Consider the following 22,047-nt stretch of genomic DNA (forward strand, 5'->3'; position numbering starts at 1 on the left):
AGGCACTGCTTCAGGGGCTTAGGACCCAGAATGGTGAGACCCTGAGCAGGGTGTGGGGACACGCCAACTTGGGTCGAGTCCCAGCTCTCCCACACGCTGCGTTGGCTCTGGGCAAGTGAATTAACCTCTCTGAGCCTCAATCTTCTCACCTGTAAAATGAGGTTGATAAAATGTACTACGGAGTGTTATGGTCGAGATTAAATGACAATAAGTGGGTAACAGGAGCATATAGTTGGCCCTCAGGTATTGGTTCCCTCTCCTTTCTGCTTTTAAGGAACTTCCAATTCAGTGAGGGGAAGATGACAAGATGACAATCAATAAATGCAGCGATTTGTCACAGGTGCTGTGACACAGGATAATGAAGTACCTGCCACTGATTTACGAGTGGGCCTCGCCGTCTCTCCACTTGACTGTGAGCAGCTCGAGAGCAGGTTTTGCCCTAGAACTTAACACAGTGCCTGGGACTCATGGTTGCTCAGTAAACTTTTGAGTAAATGAAATGGGAATGACTCCTGATCACAGTTTGATGGTTAGAGCCATTCCCAGTGTTTGTTTAACCCCCGAGCTATTCCTACCTCAGAGAAGGGAAAATTATGGTTTATTAGCCATCTGGGTGAGAATCTTCTGTCCTCACCAGAGGCTGATTTTCCCAAACATTATACAAGTTTGTGACTGAGTATCTCCAGCCCCTCTTGGATGGTGAGAATGAGGGAACAGAGACAAGGGAAGACTCAGCCAGGGTCCTCCTGTGGGACCCGCCCCTCTCTGCCGCCTTCTCCCTGAGCATCCAGACATGCAGACCTCCAGCAGCTTATCCATCCTCTTCAAATGAGGCTGTCTCCCAAGAACCAAACATTTTCTCTCCCTGGCCCTGACTTGAAATGAAACGACTTAGCCCAGAGACAGTTTTACAGTCCCGCGCCTTCCATTCCTCTTGTTGAGTCATCGCGCTGGTGAGAGCCCGGCCCAGGCTCTGATTTATACAGCTCTCCCAGGCCCTGGTGGATTCGGAGTCTGGAACAATAAGACAGGGCCATCCATCACCCCTCTGCTCAGATCTCCCTGGACTCATTGGGAAGGAGGGAGGGGTGGGTGGCAGAGAAGACAGCCTCAGGGGTTCTGCCCAGAGAGCATTTGTCACATTGATCGAATGTGCAGGACGGGAGTGGGGTGGGGGGAGTAGAGGCTTTTTATCGCAGCACAAGCCTATCCTGTGACGGTGGGGACCGAGTAGAGTGGGACAGGAGCGAGAGCCCACATGGAGGAGGGACTGGAAGGGAATTAGGGCTGAGGAGGCTGCTGGTGACCACCAATGCCACCCCACTTGCTCCAACTCAGAATGCAGCAGACACTGGTCCAATTTTGTGGTATCAGCTCATTCATCCTGCTTGTATGATCCTACAGCACAGTGCCTGCCTTGGAGTTGGCCTACAACAAAATACGTATTTGCTGATCGACTGAGCCCTCTTTTTCCTCCTTATGCCCTTACCTGATCTCAGGGTCAAGGACCATATCAGAAGTCACTGCACACATATGTATGCTGCCGCTGTGCTTCTGTCAGTTTCTGTCCCACGTGTTCATCTCTGATGAGTGTGTGTGTGCGTGTGTGCTGCACACACGTCCCCACAAGTTCCTGAGAGTCAGGTTTCTAAAATTCTGGAGTGGGTGACCCAAGGGAAACCATGGCTTTGGCTTCTGTGAAGAATTTAATTATCTAAGCCTGGGACCGGAAGAGGTGGCACTCAGCCAGGAGGGAAGGGGATGGGTGGGGTAACCTCTAAATGGCCTTCTGTACTTTCTGGTCAGCCAATACAGAAAAGGGGCTCTTATATGGTTATTACCTGTAACTAACTTAAAATAGCCATTGGTCCCTGGAACCCCATCCTTTGGACCTGGGGATCACTTCCTAGGAAACAAATTGTGACTGGAGAACGGTGACAGCCTCTACCACTACCCACACAGAGGGAAGGCTGCCGCAAGGTGTGCGGGCCACTTCTGGCCACAGGCAGACCCTGGGGAATACATTTTGGTTGTCAGAAAATTAGAGGCTTTGTTCAAAGCCAGGAAAAGAAAATAGATGCCCAAATCTAGGAGCTGAAGGAAAGAGAATTCAAAAGCGACCGGGTGGCTGTGGCTTTGCTGTGTCTTTTTGTTTTTGTGCTGCTGAAGCAGTAATATGTAATGGCCTGAGCGTCGCTGCCACCCAGCGCCAGGGAAGTTGGCTGACCCGAGGAAAAGCCAAGGGTGGCTAATGAGTCATTAAGAGTCTTTATAAAATTAGGATTATAATCTATCTCAACATGCAGAGAAAAATGTTTCAAATTATCTACTTTCTTAATTGCAACTCAGAGATTTGGCAGGAAATTATCATGAGAGAGAACGTCTGGAAATTGATGGATTGTGCTGATGTGTGCCTCAGCTTCCATGACTGGAGAATTCCTCCACACACACATGTGCACACGTGCACACTGATTCTTGTACACACAGGCACCCCTGCTATGCATTGCTGATTCAGGATTCTGCCCAGCCAGAGACACACACACACACACATAGAGTTATGTCTGTGCACAGTAGATCAAGCCATTAGCACTTATTAGGCAATTCAAATAGGCAGAGATTGTTGTCAAATGCTGAGAGATTGGGAAGGCCAAGATAAGATATCAAAGAAACACTCTTTGCCTTTAAAAGTTGAAAATCTGCTTGGGGAGCTAATATTTGAAATTTAAGAACATGTACAAAGCAGCATTCAAGTGCACACTGCTATCGTGGAAATGTGAGCACAAGAATTCAGAAGGATCTAGGACATAGGTGTCTGAATTAAGTAGCTTTTCTGGAGCGGATGAGTTTTGACTGGAGGGTGCTGAGAGTTTTGACCCTGTGCGTCATGACAGCAGCCAGTAGGGGGGGAAGCAGAAGCCATGCTGAGTCTGTCAAGAGGACTTGCAGCCAGGCAGTGACACAGTATGCCTGCAGAATCTCCAAGGAAAGGTGGCACGCTGGATGACGAACCCTGGTTTGATGAGAGAGTCCAAGCTGACTCGTACTTGCCCCATTGAGTCAGGAGAGATTTGAAGCTCACCCCTAACCTGCCCTTCCTACCCAGTCTCAATTTCTCCACCTGTAGAATGGGAGAGAGATCCGAAGACAGACTTAGGCTTTTCCACATCTCTCTCGGCCCCTGAACACCTGTAAGGTCCCTGTGAGTTCATGGAGTGTGATTTATTTGTCTTTATAGCCCAAGGACCTAGACTGTGCCTGGCCAGCCTAGATACTGAATGGGAATCAACGGGCTGGTAGGTTTCTTAGAGGCTAACAGTGTATGCTTGTGGAAGGAGGGAGCAGTGAATGAATGAGCAAATAAGGAGTGAGCGTTTATTCCCTATGAGGAAGCAGTGCAGGACAGGGATTTGGAGAGTGGGTTCTGGGGGCAGCCTCCTTGAATCCACACCTCGTGACAAGTTACTCCCCTAACCCAGGCTTCATGGGGACGCTGTGGGGATCTGCATGGTGAGCACATGGCACGGAGTCTGGCACTGAGCAAATAACCAATACGTAGTGGTAGTGGCTATTATTATTATTGGTGTTGCTTGGTTTTGTTCTTCTTTACTAAGCACACTGTGCCCCCACCCCCGTGCTGGGTAAGTTGGGTGTCTTGCTCTCTCATTAGACCACTCTTCTTCACCCTCTCCCGGCAACATGCTAAGACAGGACCAGCCTCTCCAGGGGCTTTGGCCTCCCCACTTCTCAGAGTCGTTGCTTGGTTCTCTGAGCCCTGCAGTCAGGCTGCTGTAGGTCCCAGCCAGCAGAATGAAACTGGGAGCAAAATCATCAGCTCAGGAAGGCTTCAGGGTTGGCTGTAGCATCAAGGGCAACAAATGCTGATAGGGTTCATCCCTGGAGACAGGGAGGAAACAGGCTATTGGATGGGCAAAAGGATACAGGGCCATTCTGTGAGAGGTGGTGATGATGAGGGTGGTAAGAATGGGGATGGAGCCCAGGGAGAGGACAGTGCGAGCTGGGGTAACAATTATGATGCTGACATGGTGGTTGAAAAGGAGATGGGGGACAAGAGGTTCGAGGATGGGTCCTCTAGTACAGGCAGGAGAAGAGATCTCTGTTTTGGAGAGAGTAGATATTTCAAAACTCCGTGTAACCCTGGGGGCAGAGGAGGGGAGACCTTAGTAACCTCTGAAGTCTGAGGGAGGAGGCACTGTGTGTCCTGCTGGCCTCCCTTCACTCCAGCACCCTTCAGCTGGTCCTGGGCGGTGCTGGCAGGAAGCAGAGCAGATTGAAGAGCTGGTGAGCCAGAGTGATCCTTGATCAATGATAACGGTTTCAGCATCCAAACATAGCTTATACCAGGACAAAACTGAAGCCCACAAAAGAGGCTTTAATAAAACTAGAATGCAGGTCATGTAAGAATTTAAATTTTCTAGTTGCCACATTAAAAAGGTGAACATATTTTTAATGACCTATTTTGTTTAATTCAGTGTATCCAAAATATTATCATCTCAATATCTCATACATATAAAATATTTGTTAATAAAATATTTGACATTCTTTTTTATACTAAGTCTTCTAAATCCATTATGGCTGTTACACTTTTGACACATCTCACCGTGCAGCTGCATTTCAAGTGCTCAGTAGCTTCCGGGGACTAGTGTCTGCGGGTGGGACAGCACGGATTTGTATCTTTCTTAAATTTTTGTGACCAAACTCTTGGGGTGCCATTTCCCCCGAGTGCCTCTTTTTGGAAATCGTTGTAGCATTTTATGGTCCAACTATTCTCTCTCTCAAATATTCCTCATCTTTGGTTCTTTCAAACCGGCTGTGAGTCTGCCTGTCCCTGCTAGAACCTGGAAAGAAACAGAATCACTCAAATCTCTTCTCTTTCCTTTCCTGCTTCGTCTGGAGCTAAGGCCAGGCAGCTCCCTTGACAGCTTATGCATTTGTGTGTGCGTGCTGTGTGTGTATGTGTGTGTTTGTGACTCTGTGTGTGTGTGTGTGTGTGACTGTGTGTGTGTCTGTGTGTGTGTGTGTTGGGGTAGGGCTTGGCAGAAGTAAGGCATGGGCGGGAGGCAGTGCTTGAAGAAACTTCCCACGTGTACATCAGCACCATAAGAAAGAAGGATTTTTTGAAAGGCTTTGGAGACTATATCGCTCCTATATTAGAGAAGCCAGTTAGAGACATGACCCAATTAACTGACTATCTGGCCCAGAGGACAGGTTGCAGCCCCCGTGCTTCAGAAGGTGGGGGTGGAATTGAGTAGAATTCCCAGGGAGGCTGTGTCAGGGTAAAAAAATGAATCAGAGTTGCCCAAGGGGCCTAGACATCCCAACATCCAGCTCAGAGCACAACCCTGGAGCCCTACCTTTTGGAGGATTAATAGTGCCTGAGTTTTCACTGCTCAGGTCCCCAGCCTCAGTCTCCAAGGGATGTGCCCTTATGCATTTAATCAGGGGTGGAGTCTTCCTGCCTTGGCCCTGGCTGCCCAGAACACCACAGTCTGCCCTGGTTCCAGGGTGAGGGAGGGGCCTTAGGTAAAGAGTACGCAACCTCTTCCTTGTTTCCTTGCTCCCATTACCTGTGTTTGCAGCCCTGAGCACCTGTGACAGCATTCTCTGGAAATGCCATCTCCCTTCCTCAGGCCAATTAAATAAGCTCTATAATAAAGGCGCAAGCAAGTGCTGGGAAGGCTGGGTCGGGCCATTAAATCTAATGGCTCTGTCTATTAGAGAGCCTCCCATGTGCCAAGGACTGTGTTGGGCTCTTTGCTTTCATTATTTTATCTAATCCCCGTGGATACTGTTGCCATCCTCATTTCACAAAGGCAGAAACTGAGACTTGGAGATTGTCTGGAACTTCCCAGACACTTGGCTATCCCGTGACTAGGTGGAGATTTGAGCCAGGTCCCTGGGACTCCAAAGCTGGTGCTCTTTGCTGGGGGAGCCAAGGAAGTTTTGAAAAGAGTGATATTTCAGCTGAGTCTCAACAGCAGATAGAATTTTGAATGGTAGGGACAAGGGGAAGCGAAAAATCAAGGCTGAAGGAACAGCTCAAGAGAGTGCAGGAGGGGCTGGGAGTGCTTGGCGTGCTCTGGGATCTGGAAGCACTGGGCTGGCTGGAATGAAGTACCCAAACCTCTCCATTGCTGTGGCTTTTTTTTGTAATTAATAAACTTTATTTTTCAGAGCAGTTTTGTGTGTACAGTGAAATTGAACAGAAAGTACGGAGATTTCCCCCATCCTCACTGCTCCCACCATGTGCACAGCCTCCCCCATTATCAGCATCCCCCATCAGAGTGGAACATTCTTTCTAACTGATGAACCTCCATTGCCACATCATCACCCAGAGTCCAGAGTTTGCATCAGGGTTCTCTCTTTGTGTTGTACGTTTCTGTGGGTGTGGATAAACGTATAATGACATGCATTCATCATTATAGCATCATACAGGGTATTTCACTGCCCTAAAAATCCTCTGTGGCCCACCTACTCTTATCCCTCCCCACCCACTCAGCCCTAGAAACCAGTGAGCCTTTTGCTGTCTCCACAGTTTTGCCTCTTCCAGAAAGTTGTATGGTTGGAATCACTGAGTATGTAGCCTTTTCAGGTTGGCTTCTTTCACTTAGTCATATGCACTTAAGGTTCCTCTACATCTTCTCGTGACTTGATAATGCATTTCTTTTTAGTGCTGAATAATATTCCATTTCCAAACAGATGTGCTACCGTTGAATTATCTATTCACCTACTCAAGAGCATCTTGGTTGCTTCTGAGATTTGGCAGTTATGAATAAAACTGCTGTAAATATCTGTGTGCAGGTTTTTGTGTGAGTGTAAGTTTGTAGTTCATTTGGATAAACAGCAAGGACTGCAATTGCTGGATCCTATGGTAAAAGTATGTGTAGTTTTATAAGAAACTATCAAACTGTCTTCCAAAGTGGCTGCACCATTTTGCATTCCCACCAGCAGTGAATGAGAGTTCCTGTTGCTCACCATCTCCCCCCCCCCCCCATTTGGTGTGGTCAGTGTTTTGGATTCTGGCCATTCGGATAGGTATGTAGTGTTATCTCATTCTTGTTTTAATTTGCCTTTCCCTGGTCACATATGATGTTGAACATCTTTCCATATGCTTGCTTGCTCTCTGTGTATCTTCTTTAGTGAGGTGTCTGTTCATATCTTTTGCCATTTTCTAATCAGGCTGTTCATTTTCTTATGTTGAATTTTAAGAGTTTTTAAAATATATTTTGGATAACACTCCTTTATCAGATGTGTCTTTGCAAATATTTTCTCTCAGCCTGTGGCTTGTCTTCTCATCCTCTGCATGCAGCAGTTTTAAAAATACAGATTGCTGGGCCCTTCTGCAGACCAGCTTTTCTAGGGGAGGAACCAGGAACCCTGAACTATAAAGAGGTTCTCCAGGGGATCGTCATGCAGGAAGTCCATGGGCAGCACTTGGAAGCACATGAAGGTGGAGTTGGGAAGTGTAGGCAGGCATATAAGAGATGAGGCTGAAAAGCAGACAGGGCCTGATGAGAAGGAGGAGCTGGAAAGCCATAAAGCTGTGCTAAGGAATGTGGCATTCAAGGCCCTCCTTTTTATTATAAGTCCCAATAAACATTTTAGGCTAAATCTTATAGGCAATGGAAAGTGACTAAGGATTTTGAGAGGAAACCAAGGTGTGAGCCAACCTTTGTCTTAGGAAGGACATTCTAGCAGTAGCGTATAGGAAGTATTGAGGGTGTTGGAGGCATTAGACCAGTTAGAAAAATCATCAAAATATCCCAGGGGACTGGAGATAAGTCCCTCAACAGGGCTGAGGTGACAATGGGGAAATAAATTCCACTCCATTCAATTTAGTAAGTATTTCTTTACTATGTTTTCTGGACTGAGCACCATACCAGGTTCTAAGGAGTCTAAGATGAAATAAGGTACTGTCCCCATCCTCAAGGAACTCATAATCTATCAAGATTCATCAAAAGTAATTAAGTCAAGAAAAAGGAAGACTAGCATGTGGACAGTGTTATGGACTGAGTTGTGTCCCTCCTCGACCCGCATGTTGAAGCTCTAACTCATGCTATGACTGTATTTGGAGATAGGGGCTTTAAGGAGGTAATGAAAGTTAAATGAGGTCATAAGGGTGGGGCCCTAATCCAGTAGGATGGGTGCCCTTATAAGAAGAGGAAGAGGCACCAGAGATTGCTCTCTGTCTATAGTGCCCATAAAAGAAAGGCCATACGAGGATATAGCAAGAAGATGGCATCTGCAAGCCAGGAAAAGCGATCTCACCAGGAACTACTCCCACTTGCCACCTTGATCTTGGACTTCCAGCCTCTAGAACAGTGAGAAAAATCAATGTTTAGGCCACCTTGTCTGTACTATTTTGTTATGGCAGCCCCAGCAGGCTAATTCAGACATCTGACATTTTTATTCATAGGGCGATATTGACAGGATTCAGTTAGGCCATTGATTATATATGTCTAGGGCTCAGAGGGGACAACTGGGCTGCTGTTAGCTGCTTATACTAAAGACAAATCAAGGGCAGATAGACTGAGAAGAGGTCCCAGAACCAAGCCTTACAAACTCCAACATTTAAGAGTGATGACTAGGACTGGTAGGAACGCCTGGTTGGTTATAATGTTGATGCTGGTGACTTACACGACCTGTGTGCCCCTCTTCTTCCTCTTTTTCATCCTCAGAAGGATGATGGAGAGACTGTGGAGCATCTGAAGTGAATTCTACAGACTTAATTTCCACTTTGTCCCTTCTGTACTCAGTGACAGAGCCAACATTTAGACGTAGAACTCGTGAGATTTGATGTATTGTCGACTCATTTGTTCATTACTTATTTACTAGTTGTGTCATCTTTTGGATTTTTGTCTTATTATTATTTAATGTTTTATATGTTAGTGCTTTGTCTTCTTCAATGAGTATGAAAGCCCCTTGAGGACAGGAGCTGTTACTTGAACTTCTTTGCTTCTGTTCTTTATCCTTAGCTCTAGCACGAAGCTGAGCTTCCAGTGGGTACAGGACAAGTATATGTGCTAAATGACTATAGGAAGAATGGTTACATTTGGATAAACATTTTTTAAGCTTCTGCGAATTACAAAAATAGTCAAAGCAAGATATATTTATTTTAAATTACAATGTGCATCTTAAAGCCTCAAGAGGGTATTAGGAGAAATCACAGTATTTTAAAAGACTCCAAAAATTAATACCTCATGGCAGTGGATCTCCTGTACCAAGAAAGAGTTGGGCACCGAACTAGATTTCAGAAAATGAGGGGTGTCACAAGTGTGAATCAGTGATGCATGGCTGTTGCCTGCAGTACTATTTACGGCTCACTGACACCTCTCTGATGGGGTTAAGTATTTACATTCAGCCTGATTCTCCCCTCTGACTCTGCAAGCTGCAGCAGCTTACTGGGAGCCTTGGGAAAGAGAGAAACCCTCCCCCCAGGGGTCCTGGGCAGGGGCAAATGGAGCTCCCCTCCCCCCTCCTGTATCTGAAGAGGGTTTCCCTCTGAGAGTTGATGGCAGTTTGACCTCCAGCCTCTGGGCTGGAGAATCTGGCTGCGTCTGTACTACATAAAAAGGGCAAGTGCATTCATTATTATTATATGATTATACAATGTATAAAATATAATAGCGATTATGCTGTCAGTAGCCAGAGTTTCTAACCACAGATCAGAGGCTGGGGTGACATAAATACACCCAGTGAAGTCTTTGGAGGTTCTATGTGAAGGTGAGAGGATTCAACTCCGTCTCCAACGAGGGCTCCAGTGAAGTTCCTCCCACAAGCAATTTTGGAGGTTGGATTTGGGGGGACTCGGAGGATCTGAGCAAACAGTATTTGCTGTATCTGAGATGTGATGCAAAAAAGGTCTCCATTGCCTCCTCTGAGCCACAGCTAATGGCTCTCATCCTTGCCCATGATGGAGGGAGACGAGGAATGACCCAGAGGCCTGGGAAGAGCGAAGGGGCAGCCTTCAACCCCTTGGGTCAGATTCTTCACTGAAAACCTGGCCAGCTTGGGTTTCACTCTCTGCTTTCCTTGCTTACATCAATGTCTTTGTCTAGGCTTTATCCAGGCCCCCTGCCTGGGCTGGGGTCAGAGGATCAATCGCTGCCTGACTGTGGCTAAAATGGCTCCTCTACAGGGAGGAAGGAGCAAATTTTACGGGGGGAAGAAGGGACTTTCTCATCCCTTTATGCATAGGGCTGTGCGCCAAGTTGTGGAAGCAAGCAAGCCTTCATCTGTAGGTGGCTGGGTGCCTCCACCTGGCACTTAGTAGGACTGTAATTTTTGTGGAATGAAAAAAGGCACGTGTATGACCACACGTGCTTGCGCAGATCATCCTCTTAGAAGAAGCTTAAGTGAATTTCCTCCCAGAATTAGAGGAAGACACCATAGCAGGCCCAGGCCCAAACTGCCCAGCTGGCCTCTCCCTGTATATTACACCACCGGACCCCCAGAACTCTGGGACTTTTTAGAATGAAAATGGCAGGGGCTTAAAACGGGCTTGCCTGGCATTTGCAAAGAGGTGATTTACTGACAAAGCCTCCAGACCCTTTTATCTCTCCCTCTGCCCCACCCCTTACAGTCTCCCCATCCGTGAACCAAACGCCCCAGGAAGCCCAGAGCAGAAGGAGCTCTTGAGAATAGGAGTAACTAACCAGAGTGTCATCTGAGTACCTTTTCTGGGGCCAGGGTAATGAGAATTATTCAAATGCAATCATAAAAATGAGGCCAGCCAGGCAGGAAAGGGGTGGGGATGGGGGAGGAGGGGTAGTGGAGGGAAGGATTCCTTGACAGTTTTAAGTTTCGTAATTTCTAGGCAGTTCTCTTGGGGTGCACAGAAAATTTCACCCCATCCCCATCCCCTCAGCCCGGGATGTCTTGAAACTCTGCCTAGGTTGACGGGCCAAGGAGGACTTGGGGATGAGGACAGTGTTCCCGAATTCCTTGGGGTCCGCAGTGTTCCTCCTTCGGAGGCAACCTCACAGTCGGAGGCTTTTCTCTCCAGAGCTGTTCCGCCTCCCCGCCAGCAGGCGCGGGCCCGCGCCCGATGTCTTAGAAAAGCCTCCAGCAGAGGGAGACACTCCAGCGGCTGCTCCGGCTTGGAAGCGGCCGGGGCTGGGAGTGGGTGGGGGTGATGGGGGGGAGAAAGGGGGAGTGGGGAGAGGGGAGGTGTGTGAAGGGGGGGCTCCGGGGGGCGGGTCCCTGTGCCGCTGACGTCCCGAGCAGTGCTGGGAAGTATAGGCTGTGTTGTCACGCCGGTGTCAGTCTGATGAAGATTGGCATCAGGTAAGCTGTCATTCATTTCCATGTCAGAGACGCTTTTGCAGGCGGCGGCGGCGCGGCGGCGGCTGCTGCTGCTGCGGGCGGCTGCCTCAGAGCGCGTGTGTTTTATTCCAGTCCCCAAGCCAGAGTATTATTCATTGCGACAGGGCAAGGAGGAGAGAGGGAGAGAGGGAGGCAGCAGGGAGGAGAGAGAGGGAGGCAGCAGGGAGGAGGGAGGCAGGGAGCAGCGAGGGACGGCGGGAGCGTGCAGAGAAGCTGGGGAAGCGCCGGGAGAGCGCGGAGCGAAGCAGCGCGAGTGGCGGAGAGGCCGGGGAAGGAGGCGGCCGGAGCCTCGCGGCCCGTCCGCGCCCCGGCCCGGCCAGCGCGCAGCCCCGCCGCAGCCGCCTCGCCCCGCTCGGGCCCGTGGCCGGGCGCGCATTGTCCGCGGGTGCGAGAAGCGGGGCTGCGGACTCGGAGCGCCTCAGGCCCAAGACACCTTAGCGGGCGGGCGGGGAGCTGCGCGCCAGGAGCGCCGGGGACCCGGGTAGAGACCAGCGCGCGGGCCGGAGCCCGGGTGCAGGCAGCTCGGGGCTGGGCGCTCAGCGGACGAGGCTGGGAACGGCGAGCCGGCTCTAGGTTCGCTTTCTCCCTGCTTCGGCTGCCCTTTGGGCCGGGGCTTACCCCGCACCACCAGCCTGGAGCTGCCTTCCAGCGGCTGGAAATGGGAGCAGCCCCCGACTTGGGCCGGTGACTGGAGTCCAGGAGCCGCGGCCGCGTCCCGCCTGGCCTGGGGAGCCAGGGCGAGTGGGGGTTTGCAGGCGGACCCGTGGGGACAGCAGGGCACGAGCTGGGGGTCAGGGAAGCCGAGATCGCAGGGGCTAGGCTCAGGGACGCTAGCCGCGGGAGGAGCGATCGTTTGTAGGGTTACTGGCTTTCCGCGGATTGTTGGGAGTCTTTGCGAGGTGGGGGGAGGCGTAGGGGCCCACGACGAGGTTCGGGAATAGGGAGCCCTCCTGGCTGGAGAATTAGGGCGTGAGTTCGTTAGAGGGGGGACGGAAGCCGCCCCAAAGCAGAGAGCTGAGGGGAATGGGGCAGGGTCCCGAGTCTGCCGCGCAAAGTTTGCGTTTCTTTCGTGTTAGGCGTGCGGGGCTCTCCCGACTCCCGTTGCTGAGGAAGAAATGAGCGAAGAGGTCGGCCCTTTCCGGGGGATCTCAGCGGGAGTGCCCGAGGCTCCTGCGCGGTGGGGAGACCCGGGCTAAGGCTGAGAGTGGAGCGGGGGTGCGTGGTGGTTGTGCATCAGCCTTGACTTAGGGCTGGGCTTCACGGCCAGGCTAGAATTTGGGTTTTTAGGATCCGGGCTGTTTTCAGAAGCGGGATCGAAGGGCCGCTGAGTAGCTTAGAGATCGAATCCGACAAAGCAGGGGGGTGCTGGAGGTAGCAGTTGGCGGGGAGCACGGGTTTACATCTGAGGCTGGAATCGAAGGAACTGGTCGCATTTTTAGGATTTAGCCACGGGATCACGGCTCTTTATTGGGCTTGAGGCTCTTGAAATTTGGGGAGGGTCGCGCGCGCGAGTCCCTGGGCTCAGTGGGTGGAAAAGCGTTTAGGCAGGCGACGAAAGTAGTTGATCCGAGACAAGGCAGGCGAGCCCTGAATTCCTGCTGCTTCTCCCCGAAAGCGGATCTGGAGGAGAGGGTTTGAGGTGCGCAGGACCCGTTCTAGGAGAAAGATTGCGGGAAGCGGACAAATCGAAGAAATGTTCTGGTCGAAGCGACAGGGTAGCCTTTCAGGGTTCGGGGTGGATCCGAAGACCGGACCTTGGCGGCTCGGCGGGCTCCGGAAGCCACTTGGGGGTCTGCCGGCACAGAGCGGCGGGCCGGGTGCGGGTGGCCCGCAGGGGCCGCGGCCTGCGCGGGGGGCGCTAACAGTGAGGCGTCGCGTCCGGCCTGGGGAGTCCGGGCTGCCGCGGAGGGCACGGCGGGCTCGAACTCGGGCGCCTGGACCGGAGCAGCCAGCTGTTGAGCCGTGGGAGCTGCTTGCACTTCCCCCCCAGGACCGTACCGGAAGCCCACACGCCAGGCCGCCAGTGCGACGTTCCGCCTGGGAAAGCGGGGAACTCGGGGACCCCTGTCCTTATCCCACTTGTCCCGGGACTCCTCTAGCGTGTTGAAATGTCTTCCAACTAGAAAGCGAAAGCTTCGCATTTTAGGCAGATTTAGGCTATCTGGTCTTCCCCAAATCAGAAAATGATGGTGTCCAAACATAAGATACATTACGCAAAGCTCAGTCCCTAGCCCTCTGGCCCACCCTCCCTTTCTGGCCTTCCAGAGGCTTCAGGACTTTAGGGGGAAGGTAGGGAGGGTCTCCTGTCCCTCGACTGAACTCTTGATCTCCCACTCGCGCTGCACCCGGCGTGGTTCTGGCCTAGTCCCTACTCCGGAGGGAGGTTATCCTTCGGACCAACTAGGGAAGCAGAGTGTGTTGGGAGGTGTATGGGAGGAAGATCTGAAATCGCCCCTTTGCAATCTTGGGCCCACCCTCCTAGCTTTCCGCACCCCTCGCACCCCTCGCACCCCTCGCTGGGGCAGCCAGAAGGCGCTTCCGGGACGCAGAAGACGCGCGACCCACGAGTGGCCGCGGCGGCCCGGGGTGCGGCGTCCGCCGGGCGGCAGAGCTCCAAGGCTGTTGTTTTGCAGGCTTGGAATTCGTGCGCTCTCTCTCCTGCCGAGAGCCTGAGGGCGGGAGGGAGCCGTGACCCCACGGAGACTCCCTGGTCACCGCCTCCCCTTTGTGAGCGCGAAAGGCATGAAAGCCGAGAGAAAGAGAAGCTGCTCAGAATAAGGGGCAGGGGGTTACCGGAGGGAGATGGGCCCGGCCACCGCTCACAGTAAAATGCCTCGTGCAAATTGCACTGAAGTGTACCCAACTTGAGACTGGCTGTTTTATGATCCTTTCTGGGAGTTTACTGCTCTCTGCTTTTAAGTCTATAGATTGCTTTAAGTTAATGAAAGTGCTGCTTTCAAAAAGGGCTTTTATTGTTCAGCACTGGCAAGTCCAGTACCTCCCGTTTACTCTTCCAAAATGGGCCTGTTTAAAAAGAGGGAGCCTCCTGGAGTTCCCACAAGGACAGAGCTTGGGGGAGGGCGCCATGTGACAATGAGGATTAATAAAAATCAATGTCCAAATAATTCAGAAAGACGAGTTTACTTCTTTTCAAGTCCAGCGCCATCTGTACATTGCTGTATTGCCTTTTGGACTTTCACTGAGTCTGATTTTAAATGCTGCATGGTGCCTCCCTCTGACACCCCTTCTCCACATTGCTTTCTGTAGGCCTGACCCTGTTCAATTAAACTCAAACTGGATTTCAGAATTTCAACTGGCTGCCCATTCACACTGCAGCTAAAATATTTACTCGGGACTGGGGGAGGGGCTTTGCCTTGCATTCAGTGAGATAGATGTGTTAAAATGTCAGGGAGAGAGGCTAGGAACCTTGAGAAGAAACATGCAAGGCTGTTTTTCAGTGCTTTTTCCTTTTTCAATCTATTTGGCACAAAAGGTGAGATGACAGGGTTTTTGACTAGGTCCTAACACAGAAACTGCAGTGGGGCTGGGCTGTGGCTTTGACCGCATGTCATAACCATTTAAACTGTGGTTAGTTGTTCAAAGCTCAAAGCTTCTCCAAGCTGGGTTTCATTAACTCTACACCAGTTGCCTGGAAGTTCAGTAGCAATAAATTGTATAAACACATTTGAAGTAAGTTAGTGATGAAATAAGGAGAATTACTGTCTTGTGAGTGGAGAATCCTGAATTCATGGAGTTCTAACTTAACTGGAAACATACCTCCTCTCCCTTGGCCTTGATGTTTATGGGTGCACCAGAGTGTGTGTTACATTTCTTTCTGCCATGTACATCTTCAACCTGGGGCTGTAACTCATTAGGGACCAAGGCATGCCTAGAAAGCAAAAAGCCTATGTTTTAAAGAAGGGGTCTCTATTAGCCTGGTTTAGAAACCAAACCAAACCAAACCAAACCCATCAACCTGACTTCCTTACCCTGGGTGAGTACAATGTTCAACAGAAACAGCAGCAGAGCAGGCCAAATTAGATTTTTAAATGTTAGCGGCTTAGTAATACTGTGTTGTTAGCAATTGAATTTGTTTTTATTAAAGAAACAACCTATAAAATTTATAGGCTTCCAACATGTTGCATGATTTCCTTGCTATTTATTTAGCGCCACCACCCCCCTTCTGAAATTCTATCTCCAATTTCAGACTTTCGTTCCTGATTTATTTAACTTGGAGCACATTTTCTAAATTAGTTCAAGGAAGGTGAGACACGCTGTTGTAAGTTTTCCTTTTTCCCATGCCGTGCGGCACAAGGACAGCCATGCTGTAAGATATATATAAATGTGAGATGCAGTCGCCAGAGGTGCCAGCACGTGAAGCAAAGTGTTGGATCAAACAAGATGCAGATCAGAGTAAGGAGAGGGTGAAAGCACTGCCACAGAGGAAGTTATAAGGGAAATGAAATCACCATGAGCCACTGTTAGCCTTGATTCTAGCCAACACACCATGCTTTGTATAAAATACTTCACATGAGATCCGTGACTTTTTGAAGCCTGAATTATATTGAGCAGCAGAATTTAGAAGGAGGAGCTGCACTGGCTGCGTTCTATCCAGGCTGCATGGCCCGGCTTGTTGTGATGGGGCTCCGCTAATTTAATTAAATCTAATACCTGGTGGGAAAGGCAGGGGGGAAATAATCAAGGCTGGCGGGTCAGTGTGCTGAGCGGTGTTTAGACTGAAGTTTGGGAACTTGGCAGTTTTATACCCTGTTACTGTCTGGCTGCATGACTACAGTGAGTCAGTTAGCTTCCGATCTCGGTCTCTTCATCTGTAAAGTGGAATATATCACATGAATTCCTCTCTGGGCTATGAGGAGTGACTCCTACCTGAATCCTGCACTCTAAATTATAAAAGAGATGGGAGAAAGGAGGCTTCGGAGCAGCAAGGTCACTTTGTTTATTGTGCTTTTTTACCCTGCCTGGCTCCAGAGCCTTCCCCTCCAGCTCTCAGGAGTTCTTAGACTTGAGTGAAGGTGCTAAACTCCTGCCTTTCTTTATATCCTAGAATTTGAAAACCCTTCTGTGATTCCAAAATCCACCTGCACTTCTCCAGGAGGGGCAATTAAAGTTGAGCTGGGGGAACCAGTGTGCTTATTCCCAGTTGTGCTAACTGGACTGGCTTTCATGCATCAGATGAACACAGAATCTGACTTATCAGAAATTTGGCCTCTTCTCTTTCTGCCATTGGGAAGAAAAGGCCAGAGCCTGGACTGGTGTGCGACATCTGGTTGGGCTAGGGGGATGGGTGCTGGGCTGGAGCTAGCTACAGCTTGAACCTCGCTTAGCAGTCTCCATGCTGGCAGATCAAAGCAGATTCTGGGCCAGAAAGCTCGAGAAGTTACACCCGGCACTTATACAAAAGTGTATACGCACTTGGAGACTCCTTCCGTTCCGGCGCCTGATTTTTTAAAGCGAGCCCTGGTACTGGAGACAGGCTCCAGTGGAATGCTTGCCTTTAATTCTCCCTCCTCGGGGGGACTTCTGGGGGTAATTTTTTCCTCCACATATCCTTCTCCAGCAGTCTCAGGCAGCATCTTAGTTTCTATTCTGATTGGGGGTGAGAGCCGGAACATACAAGAAGAGGGTGGAAAGAGTCGGAAGGCATAGTCCTTCTACCGGAGCATGGCTTCTCTTCTGTCCGGATCTCCCAGCACTGAGGAGAAGCAAGCCCTGGGGCAGCTCGGGAAGAGCTTGCTGCCAGCGTGTTGTCTTCGGGGGATCCGCTGTTTGGCTTGGACGCCTCACTGCAGGCCAGGCCTGCCTGGGTTTCCAATTACAAGAAGGATGGTTCTGCTAAGACCTATCTCACTAAAAACACATCCCTGTGTGTAATAAGAAACCCTAAACCAGGCAGGATATTTTAAAACCGAAGCAATGAAGATTAGATTAAGTCTCCACCGAACAGCTTCGTTCCCATATTATTTTTGGCTGGAATGTGGAGAAAAGCAGCTAGCCCTAGGGCCTGGAGCAGACTCTTGAGGGTTCGGATGGGGCCAGAGTGGGTGGCGTAACTGTTAGTCTCTCTGCTCAACAGGAACGTAGCCAATTTCAGTACAGCTCAGTCAAGGCAGTGGGGGTACCTGATGGGGAATGAGGGAGCCTGGGGTGGGGCAGGAGCCAGACCCAAAAGGGCCAAGGCACTGAGAACCTTTTCAATCTTCACCTTGTCTAATCTTTTTCTGCTTATTTTATGCTTCGTTTCTGCCCCCTCACACCTCACCCCAGCACAACCCCCCACGCACCACCGCCCCATCCCATGCTTAGTTAACCCAGCCCTCCACCATGTGGCCTTTGGAGAATCCTTAATTTATTGGGTATTTTTCTGGGTGGAGAGAAGGAACAAACAATTGTCTAAGATTCCTGGAAACAGAGCCTAGGAACCTGGCATCAGCAGCCCTTGCTCTGTCCTGCTAGGGAGAAGCAAAGACTTTCATTCATTCCTTTGTTCGTCCATTCAGCAAATATGTATAGAGTGTCTCCTGTGTGCCTGGCACAGTCCTAGGCATCTGAGGTTACAGCAGCAAAAACAAACAGGACAGACCCATGTAACCACCCAGTCCCTGTGCTCAAGGAGTTGCCTGCTGCAGACAGTGCAGAGTGTGGACGTAGCATCAGATAAAACCGCGGTGGAAGTTTAGCTCTACTGGTCACTAATCATGCGAATTTAGACAAGTTGCATGACATCTTTGATCCAGTTTCCTCATCTGTAGAGTGGGAAATAGAAGTCCATAGCTCTTCGGGTCGTGGAGGGAGCATCTGCAAAGTGTAGGCCTGGTGTCTGGCACCCAGGACCGACTCAGTGGGGCTTCCTCTCCAGTTGGGGGATGACCCAGGCTCCCCTTCGCTTTCCCTCTCCTTCCCCAGGACGTGGCCTGGGCCCGTCACAGGTCACTGGCGCATCAACAAGTGTTGAACGGACAGCCGGGCACACGGTTCTGGCAGGCGCTGTAGGAGAAACAGGGACACAGACCCTGTCCTCGGGGACTGTGCAGTTTAGGGGAGGACAAACGCCCTTTCTTTAGCCTTTGGAGACGAAGCAAGCACCTTGCTGAGCTCTGAGAACAGGGCCCTGAGCTCCGCCTGCTCCTCTCCTGAGAGTCTCTGTGAAGGAACCACCTGAACCCACTCCCCGTTACCCACATCTTTGTTCGGCAAACACTGTGGAGACCTACTGGCTGTTATGGAATCGCAGACCTAGAAGATCTACTTTTTCACCTCCACAAAGCCTTGGGTTACAGCACGGAAGGTGGAGGTGGATTCAGGGCAGGGGAGAGGGTGGTTTGCTGTGGCAGTGGGGGTGGTGGCAGAGCTGCAGGGCCGCCTCCCTTCCTCAACCTGCCACCCAGGCTGGAAGCTGGCCCGGAGCCCAGGGTGAAGAGAGTGTCCCGGGGCTCACACCTGTGGCCCTCCAGCTCTTCATCCTGAGCGACGCCAAGAGACACTGAGCCCGTTAGTGGTGGGGCCTGCTGACTCTGACTAGGCTGATTCCAGGGTAGCACAGGGGGTCTGTGCTGGAGGAGAGGAAGTGAGTCCCTCCCCCAGAGGGCCCTCTTACAGCCCTCACTCTGCGGTCCCTTGTCACCGAGTACTGCTCTGTTCCAAGGCCTGTGCTAAGCCTGGAGTTCAGGGCTGTCCCTGCCCATTCTCAGGTGAGGCCCTTCTCTGTGTGGGTTGTGAGTTCAACTCCAGGTCAGGGACAGAGAGAAGCAGCCCAGAGAGACTCGGGTGTGTGCCGTGGGCCTCTCGGTGACAGGTGCTTGTTCTCACTCCCAGGCCCTCCCTGGAGATCCTCCCATCCATCCACAAGCATGGCCTGAGCCCACTGTTCCGTGAAGGCCCAGCGGTGTGCTGGGTGGGACTCAGGGTCCCTTCCTCTGAGAGCTGCACAGTCTTGTTCGGGAGCCCAAGCAAACACACATCAAACTGAAAACAAGCTGTGTAACCTTTGACACATCTCTTAACTCATTTGGATCTTAGCATCCTCATTTTATGCCGTGAGGAGGTTAGACCAGGTTATCTTCAAGGCCCCTTTTGGGTCTACTGTTCTGTGACTCTGTAGGCTGTACATGCTGAAGTGTGTGCTCCAGACCACCAGGCACCCTGTGTCTAGAGAAGGTGGTGGGGCTCCCACGGGCACTTAGCCCAGGAGTGGTAGGACTTGCCTCACTCTGACTGAGGGAGGGGAATGGGAGGAGGTAGATGTAAAGGCAGTGGAACCTCACTTATTTGGATGCAGGGGCAGACAGGTGCTTCTAAGAGGGGCCTTGCTGAGTCCTCCAGTCTCCAGGAGGACCACAAGGACAGAAATCAGGTGGAGAACCCGGTGGTTTGAGAGCTCAAGTCACTGCTCTCCTGTGGCCCGTGTAGCAGTGGGGGTCTTGCCCTGCTGCCACGATGGGAGCCCGTCTCGTGGCCCCTCTCCCAGCTCTGGGAGGAGAGAGCTACACATAGTGGGGCGGGGGTCCCCTGGGGAATCCTCCCTGGTGAGTGTGACCTGGAGGAAGGCCGAAGAGCTCCATGGGATTCCCCGGCCCTCCCGGGAGGCCATTCCCGGGGAGCGGGGCTTGTTCCTCACACTGGCACAGCTCTCCTTGGGAAGGCGCCCTGGTCACTAGGGCCTCTTAGTGCCAACGAGGTGGGGACTGCTACCTCCTGCTGACTCCCAGATTGTCAGGAAAGCCCCTTTCCAAGCTGGACATCTGGTCTCCTGGAACACTTTCCAAAGTCATTTCCATTGGATTTGGAAGGGAGAGAGGGAGGGAGAACATTCCCAGGCTGTACTCTGGGGAGTGCCATTAGCTGCTGGCAGGGAAGAGGGGAACTTCTCTGGCTTGCTTTTCGCCCAGTCCTGGTGCTGGCGATGCTGCCTGACCTCGGTGGACCTGGACTCTTTTGGGGAGGGAGGACACGGCCTGCCACAGCCAGCATGTAGATCAAGGGAAGAAGAGGACTTTTCCTGAGCCCTGTGATTTCTGAGTAGCTGTGCGAGGCCACAGAGGAATGGAGGCTTCTTCACTATGTGCTGGGAGCTCTCGCTTCTTTATTTTATCCAGTCATCACCACGGACCCGAGAAAGAGAGCGAGGTTCAGAGTGGGTGAGGGAATCTGCCCAAGGTCGTGCAGCTGGTTCTGTGTTGATCTGGATCCGTGGTCTTTCTAGCCCAGCTGGCTGCCTGCTCTCCGGAGATGCGTGTTTGGGGGAAATTTGCTGGATTCCTTGCTGCTTTCTTGCTCCGTCTCCCTCCCACCCCAGACCCCATGCTCCAGCTCATACAAAGCTCCATGTAAGATCTAGGGCTCTGGCCTGGACAGGACGTGGGTAATGAGGTTGTGGCATGACTGAGGCCAGCGCCTTGGGTTTGAGCTGTGACTCAGCCATACACTCACCGCGTGAACTTAAAAGCCAGCCCTGTCATCCTCATCAGTCAAATAGTGATAATGCCTCCTGCCAGGGCAGTGGAGAGGACCAAGTGAGTTGATGTACGAGGATGTATTACACACGTTGTATAAACATAAGTGAAAGCGCCTACACTGTGCTTCGCATGTATTATGTGGGGGAGAAACTCTGTTGGCACAAACTATGTTTCTTATTAGCTTAAAGTCGAGCATACACGGAAACACCCCCTCCCATGTTCACTCAGAGTGATGACAACCTTGTTTAAGTGATTGAAAGCTAGCAGGATGGCCTGCCATGACCTGCCCCCGCCCCCACGGCTGGGGCCCTCTGGGTGGTTTTCCAGATTCCAGCACAGTCAGCAAACCTGAACTGCGGGCCTACTGTGTGCCAGTGGTGTCCCCCACGTGTTTTCCCATCTAGTCCAGTGCAGGAGCTGCCTGGGGCCTGCTGGGGTGGGGGCTTGGCCTCTGCTGGGTCTGTCAGTGCACATCAAGCAATGGGTTGCTTCCTGTGGGTAACATTCATTCTATAGACTTTTACTGAGCACCTTGTACAGGTCAGACCTGGCGGAAGTGGTGGGGGTGAGGATGCAGATGGGCTCGCTGCCCATAGAGTTCACAGTCTGATGGGGCTGGGGGCGAGGGGAGGGCTTTCGAGTTCTGCAGATAATTAGTGAAACCACGATCAGAGCCATGGAGGAGAAGTCCAGGAAGCCCAGAGCGCACAGGCTCCTCTCAGGGGCTTGGACGACATCCTGGAGGACTCGAGTTTCAAGCTGAGGATTGCAGGGAGCAAGACAAGGATGCTAGGCACCTTGGGCTGGCTTTGCCGGACCTCATGCTGAGTTTTGCCCCTCAGATAAGGCCTTTCCCAGAGAGGGAGCTGGTCAACCCCTCCATCCCTAGGGGCTCCTTTCCGTCCCTTGCAAGGGAAGAACAAGGTGAGAGAAAGACAGTGGGCACCAGAAACAGCCTGCCAGGGATTTTGCTCTCACCTGTTTCCTGTCCAGGCTGCTTCGCTGAGCAGAGCTGATGCTGTTCCCACAGACCCCCATCCCCCTGGCCCATCCTAATGCACTCCTCCAGGGCAGAAGTTTCAGGAGGAGCCTTTAGAAAACGCAGGTATCTCTTCCCTACTCTTCCCCAGCTAGTGCCCTGATCATCTCCGGGGGTAACTGGGGATGTCCACATTCACATCTAACCTGAGTCTGATTTCTGGAAAGCGGCTGTGAGCTGAGGAGGAAGGCT

At 51.4% G+C, this 22,047-nt stretch overlaps 1 protein-coding gene across 6 annotated transcripts in view; it reads left to right on the forward strand.

Annotated features, from left to right (window-relative positions):
- The first annotated feature begins 11,235 nt into the window (after positions 1–11,235).
- The window catches only part of PKNOX2 (PBX/knotted 1 homeobox 2), a 233,673-nt gene continuing 222,861 nt past the window's right edge, over positions 11,236–22,047 (forward strand). For 5 of the 6 annotated variants that reach the window (XM_064482193.1, XM_010986489.3, XM_064482195.1 and 2 more), the window contains exon 1: positions 11,236–11,304. The gene's annotated coding sequence lies outside the window, so the exon portion shown is untranslated. The remainder of the gene's footprint in view (positions 11,305–22,047) is intronic. The other variant, XM_064482194.1, reaches the window with a different exon arrangement.

This window comes from Camelus dromedarius, chromosome 34 (assembly GCF_036321535.1).
Source record: "Camelus dromedarius isolate mCamDro1 chromosome 34, mCamDro1.pat, whole genome shotgun sequence".
Taxonomy (NCBI): Eukaryota; Metazoa; Chordata; class Mammalia; order Artiodactyla; family Camelidae; genus Camelus; species Camelus dromedarius.